Below are 16953 nucleotides of genomic sequence, written 5' to 3' on the forward strand. Positions count from 1 at the left end.
GACCAGCATACCTTAACCCCTCTGTAACTAGCCGCGCCTCTTATCTCTATACCAAACAACGAACCGACGACTCAAGCACGGCTCAACACACACTGGTCACACATATCCACTACAACTGAGCTTATTTGAAGCCTGAGTACGTCTTGCCCTTAAGGAGATCAAATTAACAATCTAAGTATAACCCGACCATTTATACTTGGCCTCCGTCTCAAGAGGCATTACATCAAATACGGAAGTATTTACATTGGTACGGTTGCTTATCAAATAAGGGTGAGTTTACATTAACAGATTGTCGTGAATAAATAATGGATAGTATATTCGGATTTTCGCTATGAAACACACAAGGTTATTAATTAGTCGTGTTTGTGGAAGCGGCTTTATGTTGGATTTTATTAAGGTACATGGAAATGCTCGTAACAGCCAATTAATAATGTACACATCAGAGGTTGCTATATATCCGAAAATCTAGTTAGTTAACTCCGTGGTTTTCGAGTGAGAATTTAAATATTTCGGGTGTAAAGGTTGGTTTATATTCGGTTATATCGATAATTGCACAACACTATGGAAGTTATATTTTGCATTTTTTCTAAAAACTAAGCTGATTATGATTTCATTTCAATGATTACGGTTAGATAAAACATAGATGATTATGAAAATAACGTAAATTTACTTATTTATAATACAATTAACAAAAGAATTGATCAAAACACTAACCTGTGAAAAGACAAATTCCGATCTTCATCCGATTTCCCAGTACTACGGCTTTTACAGCCGTGAACAACACAAGCCATGTAATCTTTAGTAAATTATCTATTCAGAAAATAACATAAGAAACTAGAAAACACGTTTTTCACTTCAAAAACAATAATTAAAATCACCATGCGTTAGTGACCAGACTGGTCACTAAAACAAATTGAAAAGGCTACATGTCATTTCAAACTGTCGAACTGACATATATCTGTCCTCTTTTTTCACATGACATTTTGCCATAAGCCAAAAAGGCCAAACTAGTGCTATATTGTTCAATTAATTGTTACTTCTCCAGGCTTGATAATTGCTCCGAGATTGGAAGGCAAACGAGCAGACGCAATGGCCGATGTTGATGGCAAAGTGCGTCGCCCATAGACGTCCATAACATACGTTATGGGTGTTGCCTACCATAGAGGGGAATGGGATGGGATAAAAACGGTCTTAAGGAGAAAGGTGGAGCTAACCGTGAATTAGGTAGCGGTGTGCATTTGGCCTTTAAGAAACACATATGCTTTTTTCTTGAAATAACTCAAGTTGTAGTTCCTCGGAAAGACAGTCGATGGCAGATTATTCCAGATCTTACATGTCCGTGGAAGAAAGCTACGGTTGAAACGCACCGTTGTGCTGCGCCAACCATCCAGGTGGTGAGGATGGTATAGGCTTTTGTCTAGATTATCAGGATTAAATTATATTATACTAGCTTTCCACCCGCGGCTTCGCCCCCGTTTTCAGAGAAAAACCCGTTCCCGTAGGATTTCCGGGATAAAACCTATCCTATGTCCTTTCTCGGGTATCAAAATATCTCTATACCAAATTTCATGCAAATTGGTTCAGTAGTTCAGGCGTGATTGAGTAACAGACAGACAGACAGAGTTACTTTCGCATTTATATATTAGTAAGGATTTTAAGAATACCTTATTATTAAACACAAAATATCGTATATAAATACTATGGCAAGTAAAACTAAAGTCGACGAAAAATAAGACCTAATACAGAATAACAAGCTTTACTTTACCATCCCTCAAAATAAACACACTATTACTTGTACATAAAACACAATAAAAAAGACTTTATACCTACTTTATATAAAGCCTGTATAAAGAATTCTTTATATACCAAGACATAATACATACATAATAGTATATAATTAAGCAGACCCATTCTACTAGAATACATCAAATAAAATGGTCCAATGGCGGTTTTCCCCAAACATTCCTGAATCCTCCCTTTCCATGTCCCTATCAAGGATGTGCATTATACCTTATAGTATCTTGTATTATTGGCAGGATTCTACACAGTGAATACTATACTATATGCAGTAAGCGTAGCTATAATTGCAGTTTATATCTGACGAATTTCAGTAACCTTCTATAATTTTACAAGGCTTAGAAAAATGAAGGTTTTCGAATTGTAAACGAGTTGCTCATTCACAAATATGCTGTCATATATTTCTTTAGCCTTATAGCCAATCTTTACTTTTTATATTCACGTAAAGTCCGTTACTACAAATAAAAAGACGTGTGGCACTCGAGGACTGCCGCGGTAAAGCTATTGCATAGCATGCCTTCAAGCCACACTTCCGTGCCCGTCGGAGTGGGGAGCGTGAGGTTTTTTCGTTACGGAATTTCTCGATTCGGTCCCCGCGCTCAAGGCCCGCGATAGAAGCTATGCAATAGCTTAATAAATCAATGTATCATAATCTCCTCTTATTCTTGACTGGTGATGATTTAAATAAGTCAAAACATTGAGAGTACTTAATTGTTAACTTATAAATTGCCCTAATAACAACGTATATTATTATTGTTAACTGTCAAAATTGTAAATCAAGAATTTATCAGAAATCATTTCACGCCCAAATAAAGCTTCGCTCACATTGGAGAGAGCTCCTTAATTCTTAAGAGCAACGTTTAAAAGCGTTCCACTTAAGGTCTTAGTACAGTACATTAGGTGCCCACACGATGCGCCTCATAAAATTAATGTATCTCAAATACTATTGCTTCTCCCGCCTCATATTTGAACACGGAAATATAAGAGGAGAAGAAAATATATTGGAAATACTGGGCAGGCTACTTTTGATAAATACAACTCTTGGACTGATATTTTACACAAACTAATATTCGCCTCATAGACTATAATTATAGACAATTTTCTTTTTTCTAATTTAAAGCAATGTATTTCAAAAGATATTTGTAGTAGCTTCAAGCTATCGCTTCCATATTTAAACATAAAATAATATGTGTAATGTATGAAACTATGTGTATTATGTGTATATGTATATTATGTGTAAATATTTAGTCCGCTGTCTGGCGTGAGTGGCTTGGCAGATTTTAGTTTGAGAGGAATTATTATGCCTATTAGATTGATGTTAGTTGTTATAGTACCTAATATTACTCTGTTAAATATCATCTAGAGATAATGGTCAATATTTGGCACTAAAATGTATGTCTTTTCATACATAAGCTTTCATAACCATTTTTTTATGGCATGTGGTGTTAGCCTGTAATTAATTGTTGCACTTGATATGTTAAATTGTATTCTCTTCGTATGTTTATAATTAGTGTTAACAATTGTGGGCTATCCTATGTAATAGATAAATAAGGGAATATAAGGGATAATCAAATTCTAGTCCTTCATTCTTTATATATAAATGTACAAAGGTTTAAGAAGATGACCTGATCACATGTTTTCTCAACTGTACGATGTCTCTCTTGAAGGTAAAATAAAATCGCAACCAAAAGAGCTCGAAACGGAACACAGATTTTTATTTACATATTATTTAAAAGCTCACTCGCCGAAAATTAAAATTCGAATACATTTTTGTACTAGCTGTGCCCGCGACTTCGTCCGCGTGGAATAGTGACTGCATAGTAGTTACTACTTAACTTTTATTGAATAAACATACCATAAATAATTAAAAGAACTGTTAGTAAAATTTATTACTAAACTGAGCTAAATAATAAAAAAATAAATGCATAATTAATTTTCTACTTAAAATTTATTTTAAATTATGTCATATTATTTTTAGGCACCATGGGGGAAGGGAGCAAATTTATTTTTCTTCCTTCCTTGTATGGATGTTTTTGACAATATATGAATATATGTAAATGGCAGAACCGATTTTGATGTAACCATATTATCTAATTGTACCTATATCTACACGTCATATCCTGTCGTTTGATGCTCCATTTCCTAAAGTGCCCTATATGTAATAAACGGATGAACCGATTTCGATAAAACATTACTAATTGTAATTCACACGTTGCTCTTTCATATTATTTTGATATGCCGCTTGAGTTATTTGAGCATATTCGATTATTGTTCATTCCCACTTTTACCGCTGTAATCTAATAAATGAATAAACCGAATTGGATAAAAATATAACTAATATTTTTTTCCACATTCTCACTTTTACCTCTATAAGTATACCTAGGTATGATAAATGGATGAACCGATTTTGATACACTTTATCTAAGAACCAGCGTCGGAAAATATGCTGCCTAACAACAAAACCGCATCTAATTCGGATTACCTGTTAGCAAGCTACGGTGGTACAATCAGACACACACACACACACAGGCACACATAGCGGTCAAACACTTATCACCCATCTTTTTGCGTCGGGGGTTAAAAATAAAATACGATATAATTTAAAGATGTATAAAATTTACCTAGAAGTAAGCATAATTCTAATTTGACCCCTCCCCCCTACTACATCAGCTTACCCCCCCACCCTTGGGGACTTTCGATATGATCACCTGGACATTTATAAGGAATAACTGTAGCGTATAACAGATAACTTACGTTTTATCGTACATTGTATAGTGTACAATAGAATGCCTTTGCAAATGTTCGCCGTGAATACTTAAATGGTCATAACTTTTTTATTTACGAACCGATTAACATGAAATAAACACTAAATGTTAAATGAAGATTACCTCAATATAGTAGTGAAAACACCATCCTAATTGGATAAGCCGTTTCTGAGATTAGCATGCACAAAAATACAGACAAACAGACAAAAAAAATTTAACTACAGTGTTGGGTTTGGGATCGATTTAATAAAAACCCCTGAAAATTTTTTTTTTCATATTTTCATTGTACAGACATAACTTTTCTAGAATTTTATTATATGTATTGATGATGATTGACCACGCGCAAGGTTACTAATTTCCACTACATCCTCAGGCAAATCGTCAATTTTTATGAACATTGAATCTGTAAATAAAAAAAATCTAAAGATGACTGTACCTAACTTTATTAAAAGCTAATAAAGTTTTATCAATAACTACAGTGACCTTCTTTGGGCGTTTAATATAGTCTTGTAAAAATTATACATACAAATAAAATTTCATAATTTTCTTATTTTGTCATAACTTTAACTAATTAAAAACATGAGTCTAACACGATCACTGTTATCTACTATTACCTATATGAACTGTAATGGTGTCTTGTTTGACATCAAATAATAAACATCTACCCTCACTTATAAAAATTTAGTATATACACATGAAATATAAGCGCACTCGCTACTCTGGGAAGATATGAATTATTTATCTAACTTAAAAAAAACAACCTCACCAACATCATAATAATATTTAAATTATGAATTTTCAAGAAGCGTTAATATTATGTAAATTGATTTGATTTTAATGAAATCTCATAGATGGCGCTGTTTTAAATTTGTCTTTATACTACTAAGATTCATTATACTGTTTCTCTGCTAAAATTACTTAAATGACGTAGTTTTTATAGTGTAAAGGTAGACAATAGCATGGCTTACTCAAAAACAACATTTAAACATGAGTCTTTAGATTGTACGCTATCGTAGTACAGAGAATACGTAAGAAAAATAAAGGTTCACAGCTCCTCCCCCGCAGGTGATAGCTTGATAATATGTAGCCTATAGCCTGACCCGACCAGTTAGTAATATTCATGCAAAATTTGAAGTCAATCTATGCAGTACTTTTCGAGATTAGCCCGGACAACCATACAGACAAACAGACAAACAGACAAACAGACAAACAGACAAACAGACAAAAATTCTAAAAACTATGTTTTCGGGTTCTGTATCGATTATAGATCATGGATTATGTATTCTTTTAAAAAAATATTCAATGTACAGTTTTGACTTTCCTACGATTTTATTATATGTATAGATACATATGGAAACCTTTAGAATTCATTTCACTGGTAACATTAATGTGATTTTAATACGAAGCGAACTGCCTTTGATACGGGCCAGGCTTTCATGTACGCATTTCGTGTTTTAAATTTGAGTAAAATTGACCCATTTCTAGAAAGATTTTTTTATTTTCATGCTATTTTATTGTATAATTATCAATGTCTTTCTCTACAAATTAATGTATATTGTCGATTTTCCCCCTTTTTTGGAGTAGTAAGCAATGTGTCACGCACAAACTGCTAAAATATATTCCCAATTTAATACATACTGCTAAAATATATTCCCAAAACAGTAAGTATCCATTTATCAATTTAAGTACCAATACGCTTGTTAAATTTTGTTATTGATTCGTATCTGTACATATTATTCGCAGTAAAAAATAAAAGTAAACGATAAGTGAACGCAATGCTAATGGAATAATTAGCACTTATTTTTTCTAAATTAATTAACTTGGCACAATGTTTCACTCAAACTGCATAACGCTCTTTAATACAATGAGAATATATTCAATCGATTCCGAACCCTCTCCTCGAAAACATAGGATTCAATTTCCATTGGATATGCTCAGCAATTTTCATTCGCAAGCAAATTGTGAAAGCTAATCGAATTAAGTTTTTAATATTTCTCACGTCTGATGCATATGACTAGGAACAATATGTAAGCGCTTTTATTTTTATTTCTACTCATATCTCGCTATGTCCCTACGATAATGAGATTCCGTTCATAATTAAGTAGAGTTTCTGCAATTTAATTAATAAATTCATATGCAATTTATTAATACGTTTATTGGAAAGATGTTTTGCAAACAGAAGCTTTTAATAAATTGAAGAGATGTGAGATATATATATTGCGTATATAACGATATGAATTTTTTCTTTAATATAAATTGTATTACACGATTGCATTGAACAAATATTAGTTTATGAAAAGACCTTAAAAAGGTTTTATTTACTATAAGCCTTCTAAATCGGTGAAGCCATTTTGTGTTAAAATTTGCGACTACATTTAATCTCTTATCATTTATGGAGAATGTCAGATATTATACAATAATCAAATATGTACTAATACTTGTCGCTTATCCCGATTTCAGGTTGATTAAAACAAGACATATTTGGTTATGCTAAAAGAATTTTTATAATCAGTCGTGTATTTTTTGAGTTATCGTGACAAACAAACAAACAATCAAATCTTTCCATTCTGTAATATTAACATAGATAGTATTCAATATTCTTCTCTACTATTCAGTTTGTCAAACAAGATGCATTGGAAAAATCTAAAAATTCCGAACAAAAAACTATTAGTTTTGAAAACTCTGCGTACATAAATTTTAACATTGTTTCAACTGTTCCTTTGAATTCGATACTGAAGGAAATAAAGCTACGGATTCTTTGCGAAATTTCTTTAAGAATGCCTTTCTGTTAAGTTTTACATCGTTTGGATTGCGGGGAACTTGCTAGTCTCGTTTATCAAGGCTTTTCCAACTTTAACAAAAGGCAGATTAAAGTCTTAATGTATATATTTTGTCAATATATAATATATTAATATAATAATTAATGATTAATATATATAATGTATAATTTGAAGTTTTAAACGTAGCAACAACACATTAAAGCAAAGTATCTGCGTTCCACTACACGTATTAAAATTGAACAAACATAACATATTATTTTTTGTATAGGTCTGAATTAAAAAGATATAATAATATGTATCATCGCGATACGGTGAACGATATCTCTATAATACACATGAAAAGGCGACCCACATAAATATATGGATAAAAATTTAATACCATTTCTTTCACGTATTTTTTATTTTTTAATGTAATTAATAATACATCAAAAGCCAGTGCTTTCAAAGTATAAAACGACTAGCTCTTAAGGTGTTTATTACTTAAAATAAAGCAGAAGTTGTTCGCTACAGAGATTCATGAATGTATTATGCATTCTGCATCGGAATACTTTCTGCTATGTAAAATGAATACATTATTAAAATAGGTTGCAGTTTTTATAAGTTGTGCTTTTTAAGGTCTCGACACTTTATTTAAATAAAATATGTTGTCTGCTACATAAAAAATGATTAAAAAATAAAACTAAGTAAGAATACATTCAAAATGTACAACTTTTTTTGTGTGCTTTTTTATAAATTACTACAAAAACAATATTTACAAAATTCAATAAATAACTGCTCGTAAGCGAGTGTTTAAAAATCGTTTCTTTCATCTTTTTCGTGAACATTTTTTAAGGATTGGGGATAAAATAAATATCAAGTAAACGGGCTTAACAAGTATATATTTTTCTTATAAAATCTTTTATAAATATGCCTGTAAGTTATTTTATAAAATCCTTCTTCAAATATTTTACAAAACAGATCACAAAGAACGTAAACGGATTACGACATCTACTGTATAAGATTTTTGTAAGAATTTTTTGACATGAAACATTGTTATTTGTTAAAAATAACATTATTTGCATCAAATAGCCCAAAGCTAACCCTTAAGAACTGAAACAGGGAAAACTTTGTCGCTTTAAAAAGGAATTCCTATTAGAAGAATTATATTTGCAAACTTTATATAATCGTGTATCAAGTCGTATTGTTTATGTTGTGTTTTAAATACGAATATACTAAATACTTAAAAATACGCATTATTTAAATTATCGACCCATAAACCCACCTCAGGGATCAGCTCAGATCATTAATTTGGTTAAAAATATAACAAAATACATTTTTCATTAGTCATAAATAAAACAAATACAATACTATACGAGTTATAAACATAAAATATCCTTCTTAAAGTAATAAATCGTAATACAAAGACTAAAAACTGTTGTCACCGAAATTCCCTTAAGACGAAAAGTACGCATACAGCCCGTATCGAAAAAGTTAAATGTGATGTTTTTATTTTGAGTAGATTATATTATTTTATACCCTACAGGTCCGTCCTTCCTTACTTTTAATACGCCCGGGGTGTCTCGTTAAAGATTTTTTCTGACAATACTTTTTTGTACACATACTGAATTCTTTTTTAACAAATTTTTTGTTTATTTTCAGGTAAATTCTTCAAAGATTTGGTTATGTTTCTATACAACTATGGAGGTGTAAGTCAAATTGTTCATTTATCGAAAAACCTTATTCCAAGTAATTAAAAAAAACTTTGAACGAACGTATTTATAAAATTGATATTCTATAATAAAATTAAATTGCCTTTTTTTCCTTACAAAATATATAAATACAAGGATACTTGTATTTTCCTAGTTCCCTTATCTTGCTCTAAGTGATCTGTAAGTTAGTACTCATTTACCATCGCCTGCAGATAACGGCCTTATTCTCGATTCGTTGAACACGAACAAATATCTTGAGCTAAGAAACCTCGCCCCTAGTTTTTGTATTTACGTAATCTTGTGAAATTTATGTAGCTATTTATGAACTTTTTAGCTATGAATGAACACATTTATTCTACAAGATTGGTAAATCTCTAGCAGTAAGGTTTAACAATTTTTGAAGAGAAAATAGATTGTACATTAATACAAGAAACTGGACTACACTATTTTTTATTTATCTAGCGTACTCTCAGTACTTTATTACTGATTTATTGCAATGCCTTAATAACTTATTAGTATGGAACTATCGCGTATATCGCGTATAGTAAAAATAAATAATAATACAGGTATATATGTGAACTCGTTTGTTATTAACCGTGTTAAAATTTTTATTCCGTGCAAGTAAATATACAGTCATAAAAAAGATGTATCAATTTCAATGAGTTTCCCTAAATTTGTTTTGTTCCATGAAAAAGCAACTCGCATCCACTCCATTTGTTTGATGAAGAAACTATTTATTGGCCAACTTACGTAACGCCATCTAATTACTTCCGAGGTGAAAACGCGATGCGATCATAAAACGACTATAAAACGATATCGATTTCTTGCCCCCAGAATAAGTGTGCTTTTGAACATGAGTAAATTCCGTTGATTTTTGTTAAGATTGTGCATACAAAAAAAACACAGCCATTTGTATTTTTGTGTTAATGATGATCATTGATTAACATTTGTTGGGAGACATACCAACAAATTATATCTTAAATATAATTTATTTTTCTGTTGTCCTAGGTTTTGGAAAAAAATGAGGTTTCAATTGCGCTTACTTAATTTAAAAATATACTGACAGCATTGCTTTCTATAAGCGTAATAATTTTTAAAACTGTTACTTAATAAACATTTTTTCAAATATTTTAATACTAAACTTAATATACGTTTTAATTCAAATCATCACAACATTAATCAAAAAATATTAAAACAATGTAAGTGTTATTACTTTTTCCACAACAGGTATTGCACTGTACTTAGGTACTATTTGCATTTAAAACAATAACATGTAAACCCACGTAATATCCGCTAGTCCAGCCCGCCAGGTGGTGCTGCACACGCCTATTTCCGGTGCACGATCAACACTTCCGTTCTATCTGTGTTTTCACTGCGATTCGTTTTGAAAATGGAACCCTTATTGTTTGTGTTTTGTTTTAAAATATATGGATTGCAGCTGATGCAGAAAAGTAACTCTACATTTTCAAATATTCTGAAAAACTAACTGAGAACATCTCAGTTCAAATAAATAGACTCAATTTATTAAAAGCGCTTTAATATTAAAAAATACAGCTAATATTTTATCGTTTCAATGACCTTACAAATCAGCAAAGAGAAAATATCGTAGCACTGCTACGCCGTAGCCCGTAGCGGACCAATTTATGCGCATTGCCAATGAGACTTTAAGAATCGACTGTCTATTTTCAGCTCAGCCACTAACGCTATATTTCAGTTGTATGAGTGTGCTGAGTTTGAGTTAGTGGATTCCATTACTAACTCAAATAGTCGGTTGACTATTACAGATATATTTGGTGATTTCGCTTTATCTTCTAAAAAGTGAAATTTTAAGTTTGTAAGAATGTTAATTTCTTCGTGAATGGTTTTTATAAATGTGTACTATGAACTTTGTATAGTTTCTAATTATACGAAATTATGTCTCAAATCTTAATAGTATAGCAAAATCTTAATTAAAATTCACTTTAGTTTTCATTTCAATAGATCGTGGTACATAAGATTAAGTATGGCGTAAATAAGAGAAAACATAAAGTTTATACAAATAATATTCACAATATTACAATTTATGTTCAGTCGACATTGATGCGGGCCTTGTAATGAAAAAAAACGTTGTGTATATATAAAAAAATTACATAACATAATTACAAAATATAATATTTTCAATTCACAATTCACGTATTTATAGACTACAGTAGGATTGCACAAGTTTTAACGACCGCAGAGCGACTTCACCGCACAAAGTTGGCAAAATCTAGCCATAACTGCCGACCAAGGTCTTAGATTGCTACAATTTAACTTAGATCTCGAGCTAAGTTGCAAGAGATTACGGGTTGTAAGCCTCGCCGAACAATAATCCACGTAATATACTGTTTGCTATTTCTACCTTCTAGGACATCTTAAGTAAAGAGAGTACTAATTTTGGGTGTGTTGAGATTAAACTGCGAAGTAATTATTAAATGTACATTTGTGCTTGCTTTTTCGTAAATTACTTGTTTTGATTATTATTATATTCCAAAACACATAATTATGTACAATAGTTATCATCATCATCGACATCAAACCATTTTATTCTCACATTAAGTATTCTGGAGAGGGAATAACTTCTAATCAGTAAAAACCATTCAATTCCTGCATTGCTACAAAGATAGCCACATAGATTTTAATCCCCTTGATACGTACAAGGCAAAGGCGATAAATTGCCGAATTAAATCCCACATAATTCATTACAAAAACATCGGTAAAATCATGACCCAGAAAAGTGTCACTATTCGACCCACATAGCCTCACGCATTATTTGGAGCTAACATTAATATAAAGGTGATAACACACCTTGCTGGTCATGCTATGCAATAATTACAGGCGTGTTTAGTGACTGATATAATTAAGGGTTAATTCAAGGCCGCTAAGGAAATAAAAAAGTACTGATGTATCAGAATTCTTGTTCAGTTTCTGTAATTTATAAGAATTTCCTTGTATGACATAACAATTAATTAAATAACATATAAATAACATTGTTAACTTTATCTTATTTAATTAAACACGAAATATGATTATTTTTTTATGTTTACAAAAAATCATGTATTTTTACTATCTCTTTCTGAACATGTAACTCATACTATATCTTAAACACGATGAACCTAGTCGGCTTCCACCCCAACGCACGCCCAAAATCCTCTGCCACGCGAAATCCTGTCATGTACACTAGTGAATAAAGCGTATTATGGTTTAAAGGACATATTTAATTTACGAATTTATCTATACAATGATCATGCGAGTATAAACTTTATAGAGTGCACGAGTAAATGACTTTCAGCAAAGCCGCCGTTTATTACACCACTCTAGATGTAAACACAAAATTAAAACGCGAACATTGAATTTGTTTTGGAATTTATGATTGGGGTTTGGTGAACATACAACATGGCGTACATACACATATAATACATGAAATTGTCGCATAGTATACGAGTATTCTGTTAAATGATTTTGTGTTTTATACTCTTACGATTATTTAAACGGATTGTTGACTTAGGTTTGTCTTGCAGACGTGTTATTTGGCAATATAAGTTAAAACAATCGTTCTACATAACTTAGACGCTTAACAAACATTCACGTGGACATAATATTATGTAAACTTATTCTAATAACTACATTAATAATTTAGAAAACATTTTCATAGACAGATTAGTTTGTTCAAAATTGAATGATGGATCTCTCCTGAACGTTTTTACAATATATAATAACTTTAAAAAATTAAAGCATAAAAAATGCCCTCGAATGAGATTTATTACGTCATAGCGTATCTGCATCTAACCGTACCTAAATGAATCTCTCGCACTTTTCGTTCATACAAACCAGATAAAAAAGCCCAGCACCGAACCGAGCCGTAAACCGTCGTAAATAAAAGGGAAAACGGGGCGAAAAGAATTGCCTCTATAAGTGAATATAGGTCTGCGTTTAGTCTTCTTTAATGAGAGCTTCGCGGAATTAGACAGAGTCAGCTGCCTTCGTAAATTGTCGCCGTTTCCGCTAAGGGTAAGGTTCGACTGTTATTACAATATACTGAAAGACTGAATAGCTGTTCATTGCGTTACGTAAAAACACGAATATAGTAAGGACTATAGATTTATATACTATGACGAGTATAAACTATAGATTATAGAGTATAGAGAAGTAAGAAGAATTGAAATGCACATTGAAATGAATATGTGATATATTATGAGTTGAAATGACCGTTGATATTCGATATTTTAAATTTGACTTTAGAACCATTTGAAATATGACAAAATATGTTTAGAATAGAGCAAATGTTTCATAGGATATATGTATGTATTATCTAAAATTTATCTCAGTAAAGGAACGCTTGATAAAATTGTAAATACTTAATAAACATAAACTGAAAAAGTCCATTGTGAATCCGGTCTTACGTCCAGTAAGTTTAGTATAACTCGCTCTGGGCTTAACCGTCGAAGCCGTACCGATTTCTTTGATTGCGTCGAAGATTTTTGTCTTTCCCTTTATCTTGAGACGCTTTGTTTATGGACTAAGTTCGGGTCTTTGATATTGGATTATATTTCTTGCATTTTAGTTAATTCTTTTTTATCTTCATTCATACCTTATAAAAAGTAGAAATTATGTTGTGGAGAGTATTTTAAAATCAATCGATAAAACTATTTAAAGATCTTGGATATCTGCCAGAATTCGGCTCTCCGACATTTTTTATTTTTTGACCATAATTATCCTTTAGCGTTATGTTTTTAAGCCTTCGGCGATAAATAGATTATCCAACACAAAATAATTCCTCAGATTAAGTCGTTCAAAAATATCAACTCTAAACAATATCATTTATCGTGCAAAATTTTCATATCCTTTCAATTTAGTTCAATTCTCGTTATTCCTGAAAACGAACCCGCAATTAAACATCAAAACAAACAAAAGAACGCCCACGTAAATAAATTATTTCGTTCGTATTATTTGAAATACAATATTAAAAACAAAGGAAGCACTCAGCGGCCGCAAACAAAAGATCCGAAAGTAAGACTAAACCAACGTTTCTAATAAAACATTTCCTTTTGAATATTCATTTTGCGAAATGATTTATTACAAACGTACGTGATTTTGGTTTTAATTAAAACCGTGGTAATATGATGTTTTCATAATAATTATCTACATATTAAATTTACTTTAATTTCTTGTAAACACAATTGAAATGTAAACTCATTGAAAAATAAAGTATTAGAGAGGTGTTATTTCCAAAATATCTGACATAAATTATTTGAGTATTATTATAATAACAATCATAATAACATCAATGCTTTTAAAATTGTACGTGTAGAGAAAATACCTAATAAACATTTATAAATACGTACTTACTTAATAGTAGCTATAGTATAATTAATATGCAACATATACATCAGAAAGATCGATAAACTCAGTCCAGAATCGACAATAACAATAACGCACTTTACCAATCTATTTACAAATATTAAAAGCATATAGGAAAATGATCACAAAGGCTGCGCATTCAATTTCTATAGCAGTAACTGGAAGCCATACAGTCACTTATTAGATCCCTTCATCCACGTTATATTTAAATCAGTCAGCAATAAGTGTGAGCCAAATCCTGGCCTGACCCATTTCCTCGCAATCCTTATAAGCCATCACTCAATGGTAGGTAGCTGCAGTGCTAGCGATGAACTGAAAATATCTACATTATTTTTTAAGGATGATGATTTTATTTGTCATTGAAGGGGCTTGATCTCAGCAACTTGATCATGAATCGAATGATAAACGAAAATTTATTTTATACTAGAGGTCCGCGGTCCGCCCCGCGTTCGCCCGTGGTACATATTTCGCAATAAAAGGTAGCCTATGTCCTTTCTCGGGTATCAAAATATCTCCATACCAAATTTCATGCAAATTGGTTCAGTAGTTTAGGCAGACAGAGTTACTTTCGCATTTATAATATTAGTATGGATGATATTTTTGTTACGGATGAGAGAAAGAAATATCCCATTTGAGAGTCAGGAATACACCTTTACATAATGAGCATTCATGAACCTTTTTGATATCCGATGTTACATTGTAATTATTATTCTAATTATAACGTATTCACGAAAATTGTAATGTTCCTGTTAATTTCTTACATTTCATACGACATATTATTATGCATTATGCAATGCATGTAAAGCTTACATAAAATAAAAAATCAGATAGTAACTTCTAAAACGCTATCACTGAAGCTCCACATTACTTCCGCAACACAGCGACTACCGCTCAAAAAATATAACACTTTGAATAAGCATTTTTTCGTCCGCGAGATACTTTTTATATTCAAATTCCTTTAAAACGTTGCTAAATAAAAATAGGTCAAGATGGCGCTCGATATAAACGCTGGTTTAATTGTTTTGTCGAGTTTTTATGGTTTTGCATTTTATTTTGAAGTATTTTAATCGAATAGGGTTTTCGTGTCGTATTGTTTAAACTATATTTTGAATTATTTATAATGATTAAAAACAAGGTTTTTATAATAAATGTTTTTAAATAAATATATTACGCTTCTTTTTAAACCCTATTAAAAAGAAAACGTCAACACTCAACATTGAATTTTAATAAAATACCTATGTGGACATTTTTTTTATTACATTTAATTTAAATGTAATAGAAAAATCTAACACTCACAACGTCTTATATAAAAATAAAAGCAAAAAAATGCTCTAAAAATGTATAACAAAAAGAGGATTCCACAGCAACGATAAGTAAAAGTAAAAGATTCACTTTCGTTGGAGCCATTTCATGAATAAACATTGTGAGGACGTGATTTACGTGCGCCAGCTTAGCAGAGTTCGTTTAATTTTGTATGTACAATTGTTTAATTAAATGCGTTTAAATAATAAATATAATGTTTATGATAGAAAATGTTTAAGCATACTATAATACATTAGTTTAAGAAAATAGATTGTCTTACAAACTCTTTAGTATAAATATTATTTAGGCAAACATTATTTTTAAAATTTGGGTTTGATTTCCAGTAAGCACTTATAAAATACTTAAAATTAATTTAAAAATTTACACTAAACACTGCATACCTACATAAATTAACTAAAAAATTGTGCCTAATACTTACCTACCTACGATTAAAAGCTATAATGTATTCGAACAAAACTCGAACATAACCGCAGTATTTGACTAGACTAATTTAAATGCACCCGGGTACTAATGTGATTTCGTGATAATTTATTAAATATTCATACGTATGATAATCCACCCCAATCTGGATGAATTTGAGATGACGGATTCATATTGTTGTGTGTTATACAGAAAGGAACATAATATAGGTATGTTATGTCTAGGAATTATGGATCAACTACGATTAATATTGGTATTTTACGCTTAAAATATATGTTATTCTGCGTTATGTAAAAAAGAAAATGAGTAAATAAATCATAGATATCTAACGGTAACAATTCATCAAAATTAAGTTTATTTATAACATTTACCATTTTTACTTTCAAAATGTACACTTACAAAATACTCCGTAATAAAATAGCTGAATCAAATCTTTATAAGAATTGACTCAATAAGTTACCTCACAATTTAATAAAAAAAATAATCTTCAAACAAAAAGTCGTCAAATGGAGCCCCCCTGCACTTCTAAATTCGTTATCTCCCAATTTCTACCTCATAAAACATAACATTGTGAACTTGAAGAAAAGAGCGGGAATTATAAAGCCACAGATAAAAAATTATTAATACTCCAAGAGCTCAGTAGAAAGGTTTTGTCGGTTCTTGTAATAGAAAAGGGAATTTATTCTCTTCCAGTATTTTAATTACAATTTTGAAATTCATTTTTCGTAATATTAAATTTCAAACGGTCCTAAAAAATAAATTATTTAAGTATCGCTTGGTATATGGCAACACCTACATAAG

At 31.0% G+C, this 16953-nt stretch overlaps 1 protein-coding gene and 1 pseudogene across 5 annotated transcripts in view; one reads left to right on the forward strand and one right to left on the reverse strand.

Moving 5' to 3' along the window:
* LOC149485663 (uncharacterized) overlaps nt 1–16953 on the forward strand; it is a 361945-nt gene that overhangs the window by 273815 nt on the left and 71177 nt on the right. The gene's annotated exons all lie outside the window — the stretch shown is intronic.
* Nucleotides 1–16953, reverse strand: part of LOC149485670 (uncharacterized) — a 117891-nt pseudogene that overhangs the window by 93135 nt on the left and 7803 nt on the right. The gene's annotated exons all lie outside the window — the stretch shown is intronic.

Source organism: Colias philodice, chromosome 9, assembly GCF_061535455.1.
Source record: "Colias philodice isolate Cphi_HAF_F1 chromosome 9, ilColPhil1 Martin Lab GWU primary, whole genome shotgun sequence".
NCBI classification, from domain to species: Eukaryota; Metazoa; Arthropoda; class Insecta; order Lepidoptera; family Pieridae; genus Colias; species Colias philodice.